This window comes from Mesocricetus auratus, unplaced genomic scaffold (assembly GCF_017639785.1).
Source record: "Mesocricetus auratus isolate SY011 unplaced genomic scaffold, BCM_Maur_2.0 Super-Scaffold_100057, whole genome shotgun sequence".
Taxonomy (NCBI): domain Eukaryota; kingdom Metazoa; phylum Chordata; class Mammalia; order Rodentia; family Cricetidae; genus Mesocricetus; species Mesocricetus auratus.
In genome coordinates this window covers 3,892,919-3,913,515 of record NW_024429233.1, presented here as the reverse complement: position 1 = coordinate 3,913,515, position 20,597 = coordinate 3,892,919, and the positions used below count along the sequence as shown (strand labels likewise).

The 20,597-nt window shown below is 41.3% G+C and overlaps 1 long non-coding RNA gene across 1 annotated transcript in view; it reads left to right on the top strand.

Moving 5' to 3' along the window:
- Positions 1 to 20,597, top strand: part of LOC121136283 — a 57,913-nt gene that overhangs the window by 15,334 nt on the left and 21,982 nt on the right. The window contains exon 2 of the long non-coding RNA XR_005873429.1: positions 16,401 to 16,580. This is a non-coding gene — a long non-coding RNA (uncharacterized LOC121136283). The remainder of the gene's footprint in view (positions 1 to 16,400; positions 16,581 to 20,597) is intronic.

The following is a 20,597-nucleotide window of genomic DNA, read 5'->3' as shown; positions in this document are numbered from 1 at the left end:
TCTCATGTGAGTCCCAGCTCCCTCTCCCTCCCTTCCACACCCTCTCCATCTCCCTGGCCCCCTTAGCACCCACCCAATCCCCACTCCATTCCCCAGGGAAGGTAAGGTCCTCCATGGGGATCTCTAGAGTCTGTCATTTCATTCCGGGGAGGGCCCAAGCCCTTCCCAAAGTGTCCAAATTGAGAAAGCATCCCTCATTGTGGGATAGGTCCCCAAAGTCCATTTGTGTGCCAGGGAAAAATATTGATCTACTACCCCAAAACCCCATAGATTGCCTGAGTCTCCTCACTGACACCCATATTCATGGGTCTGGATCTGTCCCATTCTGGCCTCTCAGCCATCAGGCTGGGGTCCAAGATCTCCCCCTTGTTCAGGTCAGTTGTTTCTCTGAATACCAGTCCAGTCTTGACCCCTTTGCTCATCACTACTCCCTCTCTGTCACCAGGTTCCAGGAGTTCAGTTCAGTGTTTAGCTGTGGGTGTCTGGCTCTGCTTCTGTCTGTCACTGGATGGAGGTTATAGGATGATATGCAAGATAGTCATCAAAGTCATTATTAGGGAGGGGCATTTAAAGTAGTATCTCCACTACTTCTTAGTTTGCCAGTTGGTGTCATCCTTGTACATTTCTGGAGTTCTCACTAGTCCCATATCTCCCCTCAAACCTAGAAAGGCTCCTTCTATTATGGTATCTCTCATCCTGCTCTCCTCTATTCTTCCCCCAACTCAACTTTCCTGCTCTCCCATGTTCTCCTCTCCCTACTTCTTGTCTCCCTCTCTTTTTCCTGGCTCCCTTTCCCCTCCCACACCAATCTGCTCAGGAGATCTTGCCTCATTCCACATTTTCTGGGGAACCATATATATTTCTCTTAGAGTCCTTCCTGTTTTCCTGACTCACTGGAAGTGGGATTGTATATTGGCACACCCCTGATTCATGTCTAAAATCCATATATGAGTGAGTACATAACATGTTTGTCTTTTTGTGACTGCAAAAGTTACCTCACTCAAGATGGTTTATTCTAGTGCCATCCATTTGCCTATAAATTTCAGGATTCCATTGTTTTTTTCTGCTGAATAGTATTCCATTTTGTAAATATAACACTTTTTCTCTATCTACTCTTCAGTTGAGGAGCATCTAGGTTGTTTCCAGGTTCTGCTCTTACAAAAATATTTCTGCTACAAACATAGTGGAATAGATGTCCTTGTTGTATGAGTGTGCATCTTTTGTTTATATGCCTAAGAGTGGAATTGCTAGGTCTTGTGGTAGACTGATTCCCATTTTCCTGAGGAATCTCCATAATGATTTCCATAGTGGCTGTACTAGTTGGCCCTCCCACCAGCAGTGGCGGAGTGTTCCCCTTTTTCCACATCCTCTCCAGCATAAACTGTTATTGGTGTTTTTGACTTTAGCGATTCAGACAGGAGTCAGATGGTATCTCAGGATTGTTTTTTTTTTTTTCATTTCCGTGATTGCTATGGATGTTGAGCACTTTCTTAACTGTCTCTCTGCCATTTTATACTTCTCTATTGAGAATTCTCTATTTAGTTCTGTAGCCCACTTTATAATTGGATCCTTTGGTGCTTTGGAGACTTGCTTCATGAGTACTTTGTAAATTTTGGAGATCAGCCCTCTATCATCTGTGGGATTAGTGATTATCTTTTCACATTCTGTGTGCTGACTCTTTGCCTTGTTGACTGTGTCCTTTGCCTTGCAGAAGCTTCTCAGCTTCAGCATTTCCCATTTATTAACTGTCAATCTCAGTGTCTGTGCTACTGGTGTTATGCTCAGGAAGTGGTCTCCTGTACCAATTCAATCACTTTCTCTTCTAACAGGTTCAGTGTGACTGGATTTATGTTGAGGTCTTTAATCCATTTGGACTTAAGTTTTATGCATGGTGATAGACATGGATCTATCTGCAGTCTTCTACATGCCAGCATCCAGTTATGCCAGCACCATTTGTTGAAGATGCCTTCTTTTTTCCATTGTATAATTTTAGTTTCTTTGTAAAAAACAAAGTGTTCATAGGTGTGTGGGTCAATATCAGGGTTTTCTTTTCGATTCCTTTGATTTTCAGGATTATAGCTCTACAAAAAGCTTAAAGTCAGGGACTGTGATACCTCCAGAAGTTGCCTTGTTGAACAGGGTGGTTTTGGCTATCCTGGGTCTTTTGTTTTTCCTTATAAAGTTTAGAATTGTTATTTCAAGATCTGTGAATAATTGTGCTGGGATTTTAATGGGGATAGCACTGAATCTGTAGATTGCTTTTGGCAAGATTGACATTTTTACTATGTTGATCCTTGATCCTACCTATCCAAGAGCATGGGATATCTCTTCATTTCTGGTGTCTTCTTTAATTTGTTTCTTTAAAGACTCAAAGTTCTTGTGATATTGGTCTTTCACTTGTTTGGTTAGGGTTACCCCAAGGAATTTTATATTGTTTGTGGCAATTGTAAAGGGTGGTGTTTCTCTGATTTCTTTCTCTGGCCTTTTATCATCTGTATATAGTAGGGTTACTGATTTTCTTGAGTTGATATTGTATCCAGCCAGAGTGCTGAAGGTATTTATCAGCTGTACGGGTTCTCTGGTAGAGTTTTTCGGGTCACTTATGTAAACTATCATATCATCTGCAAATAGTGAAAGTTTGACTTCTTCCTTTCCAAATTGTATTCCCTTGACCTCCTTTTGTTGTCTTATTGCTGTGGCTAGAACTTCAAGCACAATATTGAAGAGGTATGGAGAGAGTGGGCAGCCTTTCTTGTTCCTGATTTTAGAGGAATTGCTTTGAGTTACTCTCCATTCAGTATGATGTTGACTGTTAGTTTGCTGTATATAGGCTTTATTATGTTTAGCTATGTTCCTGTTATCCCTGACCTCTGCAAGACCTTTATCGTGAAGGAGTGTTGGATTTTGCCAAAGGCTTTTTCAGCATCTAGTGAGATGATAATATGATTTTTGTTTTCAACTTGTTTGTATGGTGGATTACACTGGTGGATATTTGTATGTTGAACCATCCCTACATCTCTGGGATGAAATCTACCTGGTCAGGGTGGATGAGTTTTCTGATGTGTTCTTGCCAGTATTATATTATTTTTGCATCAGTGTTCCGAGGGATAATGATTTGAAGTTCTCTTTCTTAGTTGTGTCTTTGTGTGGCTTGGGTATCAAGGTTATTGAAGCCTTGTAAAAAGAGTTTGGCAAAGACCCTTCTGCTTCTATTGCATGGAATATTTGAGGAGAATTGGTATACGCTGATCTTTGAATTTCTCATAGATTTCTGCACTGAGGCCATCTGGCCCTGGGCTTCTTTTTTGGTTGGGAGACTTTTGATGACTGCTTCTATTTCCATAGGTGTTATGTGTCTATTTAAATTGCTTATCTGTTCTTGATTTAATTATGGCAGGTAATATCTATCCAGAAAGTTGTCCATTTACTTTAAATTTTCGAATTTTTGTGGAGTACAACCTGATGATTCTCTGAATTTCTTCAGTGTTCATTTTATGTCCCCCTTTTCATTTCTGATTTTGTTAATTTGCATGTTCACATTCTGTCGTTTTGTGAGTTTGGATAAAGGTTTGTCTATCATCTTGATTTTCTCAAAGAACCAACTCTTCATTGCATTGATTCTTTGTATCGTTTTCTACTTCATTGATTTCAGCCCTCAACTTGATTATTTCCTGGCATCTACTCCTCTTGGGTAAGTTTGCTTCTTATTGTTCTATAGCTTTCAGTTGTGCTGTTAATTCTCAAGTATGACTAATCTCCAGTTTCTTCATGTGGGCACTTAGTGCTATGAACTTTCCTCTTAGCACTGCTTTCAAAGTGTCCCATAAATTTGGGTGTGTTGTGTCTTCATTCTCATTGAATGACCATGAGTTTGTAGGATTCCTGCAGTTTGTGTTGTTGTTTAACTCTAAAGCATGGTGCTCTGAGAAGATAAATGGAGTTATTCCAACTTTTTATACCTGTTGAGGTTTGCTATGCTGCCAAGTATGTCGTCAATTTTTGAGAAGGTTCCATGTGGAGCTGATAAGAAGGTATATTCTTTTTTTCTTTGGATGGAATGTTCTATAGATGCCTGTCAAACCCAATTGCATCATAACTCCTATTAGTTCCTTTGTTTCTTTGTTAAGTTTCTGTCTTGTAGTCCCATCTAGTGGTGACAGTGGGGTGTTGAAAGCTCCCACTATAAGTGTGTAAGGTTTTACATGTGGTTTGAGTTTTTTTTTTATTTATTTTTCAGTTTAAATTTAGATAAGAAACAAGGTTGCTTCACAAGTCAGTTCCAGGTCCCTCTCCCTTTCCCTCCCCTCCTACCGTGCTCTCCCCCCAACCCCCCCCCCATTATCCCCTCATTTCCCCAGGGAGGGTGAGGCCCTCCATGGGGGTGTCCATAATCTGTCATTTCATCCAGGGCAGGGCCTAGACCCTTCCCCAAGAGTTGAGGGTGAGAGTGCACCTCACATTGTTGGATGGGAGTCCAAAGTCCGTGTGTATACTGGGGATGGGTACTGATCTGCTGCCCAAGGCTCAATAGATTACCTAGGCCTCATCACTGACATCCACATTCAGGGGTCTTGATCAGTCCCATGCTGGATTCCCAGGCTGATGCCTGGGATTCAAGAGTTAACCTTTGTCTGGTCAGCTGTTTCTGGGGGTTAAACCAGCCCAGTTTTAATCCCTTTGGTCACCAGTCCTCCCTCTCTGTTACTGGCTTTCTTGAGTTCAACTCAGTACTTAACAAAGGGAGTCTGCCTCTTCTTCGATCAGCCACTGAATGAAGTTTCTGTTTCCCAGACTCTCGGGCCATGGGATTGTAGGCTGGCACTCCCCTACATGCCATGTTTCTCTTTTTGTGACTGCGTTACCTCACTCAGGATGGTTTCTTCTAGTGTCATCCATTTGCCTGCGAATCTTAGGATTCCATTGTTTTTTTCTGCTGAATAGTACTCCATTGTGTAAATGTACCACATTTTCTCTATCCACACTTCGGTTGAGGGACATCTAGGTTGCTTCCAATTCTGACTATTACAAATAATGCTGCTATGAACATAGTGGAACAGACATCTTTGTTGTATGAATGGGCATCTTTTGGATATATGCCTAAGAGTGGAGTTGCTGGCTCTTTTCGTATGTTTATTCCCATTTATCTGAGGAATCTCCATACTGATTTCCAAAGTGGCTGAACCAATTGGCACTCCCACTAGCAATGGAGGAGTGTCCCCCTTTCACCACATCCTCTCCAGCATACATTGTCATTGGTGTTTTTGATTTTAGCCATTCTGACAGGAGTGAGATGGTATCTCAGAGTTGTTTTGTAGTCCTGTCTAGAGGTGACAGTGGGGTGTTGAAATCTCCCACTATAAGTGTGTAAGGTTTTACACGTGGTTTGAGTTTTAGTAATGTTTCTTTTATGAATGTGGATGCCTTTGGTATTTGGGGCATAGATGATCTGAATTGAGACTTCATCTTGGTGGATTTTTCCTGTGATGAATATGAAAAGACCTTCTTCATCTCTTTTGGTTGATTTCAGTTTAAAGTCTAGTTTTTTTATATATTAGAATTGCTACTCCTGCTTGTTTCTTAGGACCATTTGATTGGAAAATCTTTTCCCATCCCTTAACTTTGAGGTAATGTCTGTATTTGAGGCTGAAGTGTGTTTCTTGTATGCAGCAGAAGGATGGATTCTGTCTTCGAATCCATTCTGTTAGCCTGTGCCTTTTTATGGGTGAGTTAATATCATTAATATTGAGGGATATTAATGACCATTGATTGCTTGTTCTTGTTTATTTTGGAAAGATTGATGGTGTTGTAATTGTGTGAGGATTTCCACCCCTTTTCTCTTTTGGCTGTTAGTAAAGTGGGATTATCTATTACCTATGTTTGTCTGGTTGTAGCTAACTTCTTTGTATTGGAGTTTTCCTTGTAGAACTTTCTTTAGGGGTGGGTTAGTGGATATGTATTGTTTAAATCTAGTTTTGTCATGGAATGTCTTGATCTCCCTGTCTATATTGATTAAAAGCTTTGTTGGGATTGTAGTCTGGGCTGGTATCCGTGGTCTCTTAGTTTTGATAGAATATCTATCCAGGACCTTCTGGCTTTCAGAGTTTCCATGGAGAAGTCAGGTGTAATTCTAATAGGTTTGCCTTTATATGTTATTTGATCTTTTTCCTTAGCTTCTCTAAGTATTCCTTCTTTATTCTGTATGTTTGTGGTCTTGACTATTATGTGGTAAGGGGACTTTTTTGTGGTCCACTCTATTTGGTATTCTGTAAGCTTCTTGTACCTTCATTGGCATGTCTTTTTTAAGTTGGGAAAGTTTTCATCTATGATTGTGTTGAATATGTTTTCTGTTCCTTTGAGTTGCGTTTCTTCACCTTCTTTAATACCTATTATTCTTAGATTTGGTCTTTTCTCAGTGTCCCATGTTTTCTGGATTTTTTGTGTTAGGGATTTGTTGGAGTTAAGATTTTCTTTGATCGATGCATCTATTTCTCCTAGTTTGTCTTCAACACTTGAGATTCTCTCTTCCATCTCTTTAATTCTCTTGGTTATGCTTGCATCTGTGGACTTGACTGTTTCCCCAGTTTTTCTATTTCCAGCATTCATTCAGACTGTGTTTTTTATTGTGTCCATGTTACCTCTCAACGTTTGCACTGTTTGAAGTGTTTCTTGTAATTTTTTCTTCATGTTTTCCTCCCTTTTTGCATTTGTTGGAATTTTTGATTTGTCTTTTCTTCCATTTTTTTAAGGTATTTTCTCATATCTTCTTTGAGGGCCTCTATCATTTTCATGAAGGTATTTCTAAGGTCATTCCCCTCTGCTTCATCTGCACTGAGGTGATCATGTCTTGCTGGTGTAGAATTTCTAGACTCTGGTGGTGTCAATTTTTTTGGATGCTGAGTGTGTTCTTATATTGCCTCTTTCCCATCACTTCTTCCAGTGGGTGTAGAAAGAGCCTGCTCTTCTCCTGGTGTGCAGGCAATCAGGGTTCCCTTTTGGTGGGTTCAATCAAATCCAATACTCTCTGGCCTCTGCTCTCTGTTCTCTGTCCTCTGCCCTGAGTGCAGGCAGGAGTGGACAAGCTCTCTCTGCACTCTCCTGGTCTCTTGGAAGGCAGTCAGGGCATGAGTTAACTTGGATGCAGTCCTCATGTCAGGGGATCTGAGATAGAGCGAGCAGGAGGGATTCACATCTAAGATGGGTACTCAGTGCTCACCTCTATCATCTGCCCCAGTTGGCATTATTCTTAAGCCATGAGACTGCACTGAATTTCAGAGTTAGATTTTTTTCTATGAAGATAAGAAATATCAATAGGAAAAAGTAGTGCATGTTTCAATTGTCAAAAAAGCATGCAAGTATCTTCCTTTTCTATAATATCCTCCTGAAAGTCATTTCAAATAGAAGGAAAGGAGAAGGTGAATGTTTGTGATGCTTAGAGATGAAGAAAATGAAAGGGTTGCAAGGGATGGATAGGGTGGGGATATAAGAAAGGAGAATGCAGTAATTAATAAGCACACCAAGTCTGCATATCCTGACTTCCTGCTTGGTACCCCAACATTCCAGAGTCCTAGGATCGTGTTAGCTTTTGTTTCCATTAGCAAAATACATGGCAGGACCATTCTCTAGTGGTCAGGAGAAATTTTGTACAAGGGAAGCATGGAGTAGAAGAGCAAATGTGGGTAGTTTCACACATAGGCTGCTTGGTTTTCAATGACAGCCTCCTCTCCTGCTTAGGGCCCCTAGTGAGGCAACTAACTCCCACCCTTCTATGGGGAGCTATGGACATTAGCATTCATTGCTTATAATCACTGGCTCAACCTTGCCCAGATAAATTACAGTTTCTCCTTAAGCAAAATGCAAAAGCTCATCACTGGTGCAAGTCACACTGGAAACATTTCTTGTTTTAAGAACTTAGATCCCAAGTTCATTAGCATCTGGGCCAAGACTGAAACACCTGGAAGGAAGTGGGTTAGGATTATACATATTGTGGGTAATGCAGAAGGAAGGAAGAAAGGAAGGAATGGAGAGAGGGGGAGGAAGGGAGGAAGGAAGAAAGGGAGGGAGGGAGGAAAAAGGGAAGGAAGGAAGGCTCTGTGCCTTTGTATGTGGTACTTAGGGTTCACCAGAAAGTGGTTGGAACCTGAAGCTCACTTCTGTTTGATCTGAAAAGCCCATCTCTCTCTCTTTCTCTAAACCCCATGCTCTCAGATAATCAACAATGAAAAGGTGCCAAAAAGTGCAGTTTCACATTCTTGGTGACTATTGCAACTTCATCCCCTGTTGACACCAGCAATCCAAGTCCCCACCTAAGCATTTGGCTTCTGACCATACTTGGGCACCAACCCAGCTGGCAGTGGACACATCATCACCCCTCACCTACAACATATATAATCTCCCTGATTTTAGTTCAGGTGATGTAGGGAGCCGCCCCCACATTCTCCGTTACAAGATGGCGTTGACATCTGTTGTCGGTTGGAGTAAACAACCTTGGTGCGCATGTGCCTGCTACTTTTCTACCCCTTACTCTCTGCCTCTCCCGTGGCATCATATGGGCTGACAAGCAGGAGCCAGTCAGGAGATGATACGTCCAAGGCGGGGACTGCTGAGCTATATAAGGGTTGGGCTTTTCGCTCCCCGGGTCTCCACTCTGTAAGCTTATGCTCTCCCTCTCAAGACACATTAAAGCTGTTCTGCAGAAGGATCCTAAGTGTGCCGCGTCGTTCTTGCTGGCGAGACGGTAGCGCGGGACAAGGTGAGGTTCTACAGGACTGGAGAACCAGCCCAGGAGTTGCTTTGCTCAATTAAAACTATTGTTATACTTTTTCAGATTGACTTGATCTGGCTGACTGTATTGGAGGAGAAACCTATTATTGAGGGGGCAGAAAACCAATGAGAAAACACTTTGGCTTTCTTTCTTAGACTACCCTGCATCATCAGATTAAACCAATCCCTCATCAAACACCAATCTCTGTTTACTGCCTGCTGCCTAGTTCTCTACAAATTCCAGGCCTCCTTATAGCTGGCTGGGCTGACCAGAGATTTTCCCAGACACCCAAATGGTAACATTTAACACCCCACGCTTCAAAATCTGGATTGTTACCATCCTTTCAACTTGTATTCAGTCCCCAGAACCCATCCAAGTTTCTGCTTCCTTGTCTCACCCTACCTTATCAGGAAGCCCTTCATCTACTGTGTCACTGGGACTGAGCTCTGTTACATTGTTCTTTGTGCCATAGTTGCTGAGACCTCCTTTCTTCAGGCTCTTGAAGCACGTGCTGTGTCCTCACAGTACACTTGTTCAAGGTTGGCCTGCAATGTTGTTCACCAGTCAGAGAAGATCACTGAATGAGACAATGCCCTACCCCCTCTAGTTGCTTTTCTCCTCCTAAAACCCCATGGATCTGTAGAAGAAATAACTTCATTTCCCTCTGCAAAGAATACTTTCTTGGGTAGTAATCTTCATCACTGTTGTAACCAAGCATACAACAGAAGCAAATTAAAGGAGGAAAGGTGAATGAAACAAATTAAAAGGCAAGGACATGACTGCTCCTAGGTATGGTGGGAGAGAAGGTTTATTGTAGATAAAAGGAAGAATATAGTCACAGGCAGGGACATCAGGAGAATCCAGAGTGGACATGCCCCTGAGCTGGGGAATGTGCGCAGAACATAGAGAAGAGGAGCTGCTGCCAAACAAAAGGGGTAGGATGGGTCAAGAGACTAGCTGACATACTAGCATAGCCAAAATATCTGAGTTACACAGGGATCAGCAGAGCTGGGGTGAGGGAATTCCAGCCCAATATTTGGACTAGAGTTCAATGTTGGGGTGGGATATGCCAACCAGGAGGACCCCTTAGCGTAGAGTGTGAGGAGTTTGAAAGAACATTTTGATATATTAATGGACATCTCAGCTATTTGCCCGGGGTTTGACACCTAACATCCCAGCCTTTTTGTGGATAAATAAGTGACTAGGGGCAATGGACATTTTTTACTACTTCCTGCTGACCTTGGGGTGTCCTTTTGAGGAACTAAGAAAGTTAGAACACTGGCCAAGGCTGTAAAGAGCACCCTGTTTCACTTGCTGTCCAGGCTTTACTGGACTTTCTTGGGGAGGGATGTGTAGACTACTTTAGAGGAGCCTGTGAGGCTGGACTAGCCAGTTTGGCGCCATCTAGGATGCAGAGGAACAGGTTGGTTGGAGATTCTTTCAGAAGAACTCAGGACTGGTGAGTTTGAAGTAGTTTTCAGTCTTTAGTTAATTAGAAATATGTTGGGACACACACACACACACACACACACACACACACACACACGACAAAAGGTAAAGTTGAGAAGTTGTTATCTTGGGTATACATTTGAACCTCCAGGCAGTTGGGAGAGTGGTATCCCAAGACTTAGGGAAGAGAGGGAGAGAGATCCCACCCTCAGGACTTGGCATGTCGGGAAACTTCAGAGTACTGACCTGCAGTTCGTTTGACCTGCAGAGATGGATGGATTCAAATCAATTTCCTGAAACTTATATGATTTTTTATGTTTATAAGAAGAGATAGAAATTTTAACATGTTCCCACTACCACTGTTTGTAATCTGTACTGAAGTCCACATCGTAGAAAAAGCAGTAGACTCATGACTTTGAGTCATAGTAAATTAATCTTGGGAACCCAAGAATGACACTGGGTTAAAAGCATCTGTGAACGGATCCCTTCAGGGTCTGGTAGCAAGACAAGCTCTTTGTCTTCCTCAGCTGGAGAGGGTAGCTCTAGGAAAGAGAAGCCCGAGGCCTAGTTTTTACTCATGAAGAGAATTGAGAACTGCAGTCTTGGTAGTATGTCTGATGTTAAACAGTTTAAACCTAAACAGTTGCCCTAGGTTCTCGTAGTCTCAATTATCTCATTGGGGGCAGTGGTTGTAGGTCTCTGGCTGTCATACAGGACAGCATTTAATCTTAGCTGCCTCATAGAGCCGCACTGGCCTTTGTCTGCCAGACCCAGCTCTGAGAGATTTTCCTGTGGAGAAGGGACTTGGGGGACTGACCTTACTTTGACCAGGCAGAGTAGGGCAATCAACTCAAAAGTGTCTATAGTTTGGGTAGAGCTGTAGATCATATACTTCCAGGCAAGGCATGGAGTAGTTTGGCCAGGGGTTAGAGTTACCACAATTAAGGTGAAGTCATTGTGCCCCTTCTGTCTTCTTTGTAGGCAATAGCATTCCCACAAGGAAGGGACATGTTTAATATTGGAAGATTTTCATCAAAAATTTTAAGTGGTGTAATCCAAAGATCTCTGAAGAATTTGGGAATCCTCTGTGTATTAAGTATACCTTATTTAGCCTTAATCTTGAAGCTGCATATGGGAGGCTAAATAAAGCTTGTCACTAAATGAATTTTGTAATACTTTACAAGTTAGTAGCTTTTATAAGATTAGGAGTTTACTGCTTTATCTCTGTTAAGTTTGAGCTTTAAAATTTGAGTTGAAGATTTACTTGAAGATGCTTTAGCATCAAAATAAAAACATTAAACTATAAATATAGTAAACTTTAAACCATAAATATAATCCATAAAGAGATTGGGAACTTTTCTGATATGTTTACAGTGGCCCATTATAGAGTATCATAGTTTTTTTTGTAATGTTTTTATTTAAATTAGAAACACAAATGCTTCACATATCAATCGCAGCTCCCTCTCCCACCCCTTCTCCCTTGTCCCTCCACCAGTCCCCCCAGTCTCCCAGCCAACCCCCACATCTTTCCCCAGGGAGGGTGAGGCTCTCCTTTCAGGGATCTCTAAAGTCTGTCATTTCATGCAGGGCAGGACCTAGGCCCTTCCCCATGTGTCCAGGCTGAGAGAGCATCCCTCTATCTGGAATGGGCTCGCAAAGATGATTCATAAACCATGGTAAACACTGATCTACTTCCCAAGGCCGAAATGATATCTGTGGCCTCCTCACTGAGACTATGTTCATGGAGTCTGGATCAGTCCCCTGTTGGCCTCTCAGGCATCAGTCTGGGATTCAAGAGCTCCCCCTTATCCAGTCAGCTGACTTTGTGGATTTCACCATCATGGTCTTGACCCCTTTGCTCATCACTCCTCCAACTCTGTCACTAGATTCCAGGAGTTCAGTTCAGTGTTTAGCTGTAAGTATCTGTCTCTGCTTCCATCAGTCACTAGATGAAGGTTCTAGGATAGCATATAAGGTAGTCATCAACCTTACCATCAAGGAGGGGCATTTAATGTAGTCTCTCCATTATTGCTTAGTTTGCCAGGTGGTGTTATCTTTGTAGGTCTCTGGAGGTCTCACTAGTGTCAGCTCTCTCCTCAGGCCTATAATGACTCAATCTATTATGGCATCTCTCAACCTGCTCTCTTCTATTCTTACCTAGACTCAAACTTCCTGCTCTTCCATACGTTCTTCTCCCCTCCTCTTATCCCCTCTCATTTTCCTGGCTCCCTCTCCCCTCCCCTGATGTTCCCAATCTGCTCAAGAGATCTTGCCTCATTCCACTTCTCTGGAGTATCATGCATCTATCTTGGGAACCTCCCTGCTTCCCAGATTCACTGGCACTGGGATTGTAAGCTAAGACTCCCCTGATCCATAACTAAAATCCATATATCATTGAGTATATATCATGTTTGTCTTTTTGTCTCTGGGATACCTCACCCAGGATGGTTTTCTCTAGTGCCATCCATTTGCCTGCAAATTTCAAGATTCCATTGTTTTTTTTTCCACTGAATAGTACTCCATTGTGTAAATGTACCACATTTTCTCTATTCACAATTCTGTTGTGGGGCATCTAGGTTTCTTCCAGGATCTAGCTATTACATATAATGCTGCTATGAACATAATGGAACAGACATCGTTGTGTGAAGGGGCAACTTTTGGGTATATGCCTAAGAGTGAATTGCTGGGTCTTGTGGTACACTGAGTCCCATTTTCCTGAGGAATCTCCATACTGATTTCCATAGTGGCTATATGGGTTGGCATTCCCACCAGCAGCGGAGGAGTGTTTCCCTTCCTCCACATCCTCTCCAGCACAAACTGTCATTGATGTATTTGATTTTAGCCATTCTGACAGGAGTAAGATGATATCTCAGAGTTGCTTTGATTTGCATTTCCCTAATAGCTAATGATGTTGGAGAAGGTGTTCTGTGGATAAAAGGGAGAACATAGTCAAAGGCAGGGATATCTGGGAGAGTCCTGAGTGAAAATGATCCAGAACCAGGCTTTGTGAGGAGATGGGGAAGGAACCACTGACAAGATGGTCAGTCTGAGCCAAGAGACCGGCCCAAAAACTAGCAAAGCAAAAATAGCTGAATTATATAGGATCCAAAGAAACTGGAGGGAGGAAGCCCAGCCTAATAACTGTGCTGGCTAGTTTAGGATAGGGGACAGGTTATGCTAGGCAGGATGGCTGTGTAACAGGTAGAGACTGAGGGATGTTGGGAGAACCTGGGAGACCTGCTTTGATATGTTAATGGGCACCTCAGTTAGCCATTTTTTCCAGGATTTGAGACCTAACAAAGGGTTGGTTTTATATTATTTTTAATAAGCTCCACTTCCCCAGTTATCAATCTGTATGTAGAATGTCTTTTATGCATAATTCACACCATCCTGCCACACCCTACACATGAAGAATTTTATCCCTTCTTGTAGGGATGGCTTGAGCTTCTTCACTTTCCTTGGGACAATGTTTGGTGCCTCTTAACTATGGCTGCAGGAACTTCTGTGATATATTACATAGGATATGTGTGTTTCTCTGAAGTACACATGCTGGAAATAATGGCAGGCAGAAGTCAAAAGATGTATAAACAGTTCATCTTGCAGGTGAAAATTCTAGGGTATATTTCATAAAATAGGCATCAATGGCTCATATCACAGGTTGTCAATAGTAATATTTTTAAAAGACCATTTTGGTTTTTTATCATTTTTCATGTTTCCCATGTTGTATTCTTGTTGGCTTGAACACTATTCCAGATATACTGATATAAATCTTTGTCTCAGCATTCATTTGGAGGGAGAATACAGAGCTTTAAGCTGGACCTTTGACGATGACTCCCGAGGAATTAACTGCTATTGATGTTGTCATGCCATCTGCTAACAGGAGCACCAAAATCATTAAGACTTTCATTTGGAAGTGAACGGAATGGTAGAGAAGTGGTTTATATTGTGCCTGAGTGAATGAATAGTATGAACTTATTTGGCCTTTAAAGCTGTTTCAAAAATCATTGGGGGCCAGTAAACACCATATTCCAGAGAGCTGAGTATCAAACAGAGGTGTATTATATGGAACCTATGGAAGTCAGAGGTACTGTACGTGTTTATCTTAGGATATTATTGTAGGAAACCTAGAGATGCAATTATTGAGTTTAAGAAATGCAGACTTTGGATGATCCCCAGCTATGAGACCTTATATGGTTTGCTTTAGCTGTGAAAGCAAAGCCAGAAAAGTAAGCAAACAAACAACCAAGTTCATCCAATTCATTGTTCATGTAAGGCAGCTGAGTTGAGGAAACATAAGGACTTGGATATTTCAATCTATTGGATATAACTCTGATGGGTAGAACAGAGATTTTCTTGCCATATTAGCTGAGGTCATGTCAGGTATGCATCACAGTTTCCCTTCTGTCAATCTTTGCTACTTTCCATTCACAGGTGTTTGTCCAAAATTAGTTCCTTTTGTCCCAGAACCTGATTCTGAGAAACTTGTGTAGTGATAATTGCAAGAGTAGACTTCACTGAGATTCGTGCATAGATTCTAATTGGAACAATGACAGCATTGCCAAAGAGACTTAGATATCTTTTGGAAGGCCTTGCTGATCAGAGGTCATAGTCTATCATGACCTGGCAGCTTTTTTTAAAAAGCTCAAGGACATGGGACTCCCTCCTCCCCAGGGAGACTCCCTGATCTATACTTGCCTTTATCTGGAGACTGTCCCTGGGCCCAGAGGACTGACCTCATCTGAAAGACATCTCTAAGCCTGCATGTCTGACTTATCTCTAGGGTGACTCTTGGCATAGTTTACTGCTAGAAGATTCCCCTGATTCACATATGGTAACTAAGATTTGTGCTAGGAGCTTTGCTATAGGACCCTACTACCACATATGAAGCCTTATGATAGGAGCATGCCACTTAATGCAAATTAGGGTTTGTCCCCAGGCTCTCCAATCCCATATATTCCTTACACTCTGGAATAAAAATGAACTGAGTCACTGAATTCATCTCCAGGATGACTTTCTCCATCATACCCACAGCTGTCCAAACCCTGTTTCCCATTTCTACTCCCTCCACTCTTGTGAGCCAATGGACCCACAAGATCCTGGGATCCACAGGGATCCTAGGAAAGGAGCAGAGTGACAAATATGTACCCACAACATAATTTTTATGTTTTAATGTGGGTCCTTAATGGGAAAGAGTAGAAGTCTACAGATTAGGGAGAAGATATTTAAACAGAATACCTGGCAACATGAACCTTCCAGATTTTTTAGAATACTGGTATACCCTAACCCTTTTCAATTATTATTGAAGTGCAAGTTCTCCAAGGTTGGTTCTTATGAAAGGGTCTATCCTATGGCAGCTGTCTTACAATATGAATTTACTTGCTACCTCATTCCTACTGCCTCCAGATGGTAAGTATTGCTGTGCCTCAATATATCACAATCAAGAGTATGCCTTGTTTCAACATAAAAGTGATGATATGGCAAAGTAAATGAATTTCCTAACTGATACATATTGGCAAAAATGGGAAATATTAAGTATCAAAAACAATGGTAAATAACCAATTTGTGAGCTCTGGGGAGACTAATTCTCATGCTCTCAGTATATTTGAAGGCTTGGAGAGGAAGAAAGTGAAAGATGAAATTATGTAATCATATTATAATCTCAAAAACTTAAATTAATTAAAGTAGGTTGGTGGAACATAAAAGTAGAAAAGAGTTTATTTACATGAAGTGCTTAATCATGAACTAGGTTCAACTTGACATAGGATACTAGGAGATGGTTTTATTATACTGCTAGGAGGTACCTTAGATTCCAATTTCAAGTGGGTGTCCTCCTCCAGACTTGTACTTGGGGTAGCACTAAATGGACTCACGAGGTTTTACACACACACACACACACCATAATAATAAAAATATGTCTTGTTTGAAAATATGTAATGAAGTGATTGTCACCGCTGTCCTCCTTGGGCAGAAGTAAACCCTTTGGTAGAATCAGCACCATGATTGCTAGTACTTGCCATGCTCAGTGGTTTATTGCATTCTTATCAGCACACATCAGTAAACAATGTCAAAGGCAGTTTTCTTTCACATGAGATCAGCAATATACTCTCAGAGCTTTTAACTCTCATAACTTAATTTACAGAGTCAGAAATCATTTGACTAATCTTTTGAACATTATGCTGGTTTGTTACAGGAAATATATTGTGCTGGTTGTACCTGGTGAGCATGAAGTGCCATACACTACAGCTGCTCTTGTGAAACAAGTGCATGTAACAGCAGAAAATGAAGCCAACATATTTCCAGGGCATGGTTCACCAGCATGGAAAGTGCTATGGAGTGGAGTGCAGGTTGATGTATACCACACACTCTCTTGGTAAGAGGGAGCTCAATATAGCATTTGGTATGTCTTGTTTGTATTCCAGAGCATTGCTGTATATGTTTTGAACATATGTTTGTCTATTTATCTCCAGTATCTGGAATACATAAATCATGGAGCTATTAAGATTGATATAGAATTTTGTGCTTTCACACAGCCCGTTAGTCCATTTGTAGACTCCATTGCTTCCTCCAAACCTTAGGTTCTGCAGAACTGAAGGTGATCTCACTAGAGGAATGCTTTTAACAGGAAAGAAAGGGGTTTCACTGAACTTCAGGTTCTGACTTTCTGTGTGGATGCTGTTGGGCACATTCAGCTCCACTTCAGAGCTAAGACAAGGATCCCAAGAGCTGCTGATGGCTCACAAGCATCATCCTCAGGTATTGCTCTCAGCTAAGTGGAGCTGTTTCCTTCAAGTGATTCCTCTTCTCAAGAGATGTCTCACATCCAATGTATGATCAAGAGGTAAATTAAACAGGATACTTAAATGTAGTACAGAGCTGGAGGTCAAAGTAGAGTAGGGATAACTAACACTAAAGGCTTCTGAAAAGCCACATGGGAACCTAATACTGTAAAAAAGGCTTCCTAAAATATATACATATATAAAAGTAGTTTAAATGGAGTTATCAATGGGGAGGGATGGAAGGGTATACACAAACTAGATGTCATATGTTACCAAATAAAATCCCTAGTACCAGAAATAGGTTACATTGTTTTGAGTTGTTGGGCAACAGGGTCCCACAGACTCTAAAATATCATGGGCTATTGCCAATGCTATTCATTGTTCTTCATAGTTTGATGGGAAGATCCCATTGCTGAAGGCACAGAACAGAGATGTAGCCAGTATTGAACTAAAAGTTTCACTCTTACTAATTAGTATGCATAGTGTTAGGAGGTACATTCTACTAGAGGTGAAAACTATTAATCAATCTCACTCAACTATGAATCTGTGAGCTACAATAATGACCTTCTGGAAAGATATGCCCATTGGCACAATAATGACAAGAATGCTAGAGGACAACTAATCACCTTTTGATCAGACTTAAGTCTTATTCCATAAGATGCAACCCATACCTGACATTGTTAATGAGGTCAAGAATCTGAGACACAGTAGGGCATAGCCCCAAACCTGTCTATCTCTGTCCCTCATGACGGTACTTTCTGAATCTTGTTCCAGCAAACTTCCTGAACACAAAACTTTTAACTTCTGTCTCTAAGAAAACCTGAAGGAAGACAGAAACTTTTTGCCTTGGGCTTCTCACATACGTATAGATCAATAGGCAAAGGAAGCTATACTACAGAATCATGGAAATAATCTCTAGGATCCTATTAAATTCATTCTGCTTAATGAACATAGCAATAGAACATCTTCTAATTGACTTATTACTATACCCACAAATCAATGTAGTGCTCAACTCTCATCATAGAAGCTTCTTCTATTAGTAGATGACAATTAGAACAGAGATCCACAACTGGAGAATGTATACAAAGTGAGAGATTTTGAAGTGTTCAGTACTAAATGGTATGTCTTTATTGAACCTCCCCCTCAAGTCTCATGATCTATGTGGATAAGGAAGGGGAAAGTTGGTAAGATCTGGAGGTGGTGGGTGACTTCAAGGAAATAGTGTTTTCCAAACTTAATAGGACAGATGCACATATGAGCTCACAGAGACTATGGCAGGACTCAAAGATCTACACAAGTTCAAGCTAGACAAAACCCAGCACTGATGAAAGGAATTAGGTACAGAGTCCCACCCCTAGCCAAGAAAGTATTCAAATTGATAGCTTCTTGGACAGGTAGATCAGTTTTCTTCGACTGAGTGGCACTGGGTATATTGACCACATTTCAGTGCAGGCCCCATGACCAGGTGTAGTAGACAAACATAAACCAGAGGTAAGGCAGATCTGGGAGGAGTTGGAGAAATGTGGTAGAATAAGATCAAAATATAATGTATAAAATTATCAAATAATAAATGAAGCTTTAAAAATGTTAAGCTAAAATCAGTATAAAGTTGGGGCACTCAGAGCGAAATCCTGTACAGCCTTGGAGTCTCTAAGTTGGTACTCTCTCTATTCAATGCTACCTGTCTCTGTCTTCCATGAGGGTTCATCCTGAATGCTATTTCCAGCTAGCTTCTTTAACACAAAGCTTTTCAATGTCTGCCTCTAGGCACACCTGAAGGAAGACAGAAACTTGTTGCCTTGGGCTTCTCAGGCACAGTGGTCAATAGGCAAAGGAATTGTACAACAGAATCAGGGAAGTAATGTCTGTGGTCCACAAAAGTCTCTGATGCTTCATTTCATGCTTTCATGCTGGTATCTGTATTTAAAAAATCAAACAACAACTTCTTAGAAAGGAAGCTAGGTCCTACACGGGTGAATCCATGAAGCCTGGGATCTTCAGCTGCAAAGGGGATGGTGGAGAGGGAGGAAAAAGTATAAGTGGTGGAGAAAATGGCAAGTTCATTTATGGCTCAAGACATGCTGTAGTACTTAAGACTTCCTTCAGTAACTGTAGCATTAAGCATATATAGAATGCAGATGCCTGCCTCTGTTATGGGGACAACATGATGAATGGAAGTTAATGTGGGCTACAAGGAGGATGAATAATCCAGAGGCTGGGCTTTATCAGACACAAAGCACATACCATTTTACAGCCTGTTAATAGGAGCCTCAATTTTCCTCATGTTGTTGGGGTGACTGTAACTCCATTTCTCTCCCATCCACCAGTTACTGAATCACCACTCTGAGGCTTAATATTAATATTAATCATGAATGTTTGGCCAATGACTCAGGATTATTACTAGCTAGCTCTTACATTTAAATTAACCCATTTCTATTAGTCTGTTTAATCTCCACAAGGCCTGTGGCTTATCCGTGATGCTCTGGCAAACATGTTCCTTGGGTAGCTGAAGGGCTTCTCTCAGATTCTGTTATTCTTCTCCTGTATCTCTGCTTGGAATTCCTTCCTGGCTCTATCCTTCTTGCCATAGGCCAAAGCAGCTCTATTTATCGACCAATGAGACCAACACATATTTATAAATATAGAAAGACATCTCACACCAGGTGATTGGTTCTACATCAGTCTAAGACTGTTGTGATGGGTAACTGCTTCTTACCCACCATTACTTGCTTCAGGCTTCTTTCCTTGGAATGTCTATGGTGTCAACATGATATTTCCACCTTAACTCCAGGCTGCAGACATTGAAATAAATGACCTAATCAGTTGAGAGGAATAAAGGTAATGGGGGACTTATGACTGATGGAGAACAGAGATCAATAGAAACATGCTCTGGTATTTCTTCCTCTCTGTGGATAGTCATCCTTCAGGTGGAATACAAATTGTCCCATGTTTCAGTCTTCCTCTGCCAGAGGCATGGGAGTATACAGTAGGTGACAACTAGTATTCAACAGGACTACCTACCAGATGAATCATTCTCTGGTAAAGACCATGGTGTCATTGACTGTAAATGACTATCCCTGTAATTTTTCTCACATGCCACTAAGAACAGTTATGGATAATTTCCCCCACTGCTTGCATGTGTATCTCATGAAAATATTCCACCTACTGGGCACATATATAGCTGTGGATGATCATGAAGATGAAGTCTGCTTAAGTTGTATAATTCTGATGAGTAGAGATAATACTAGGATATTTTTCATTACTCAGACTGACTTAAGAAAGTAATAGTATTTTCAGTCACCAATTTTACACTTCAGTAAAAATTCAAAGCAAACTGGAGATGAATATCTATTTGCCCCTAGAGACAAATGTACAAGATCAATTTCCCAGGTGTTTATTGCTGAGTCAAGGTCAGAGCATGAAGCAATTTAAAAAGACATAATTTTTTGAGTAATGGACTTTCTGCACATACTCCCCAAACTCGAGGTTTAGCCAAGTATTTGTTTATTAAATCTTGAATTTCAATGACACTTTCTGTCTGAGAACCTTGACCACTCAGAGCTACGTGCTTGCTTTTACTCACTGGCCAGTAAGCGTGACCTCCCTAGGCC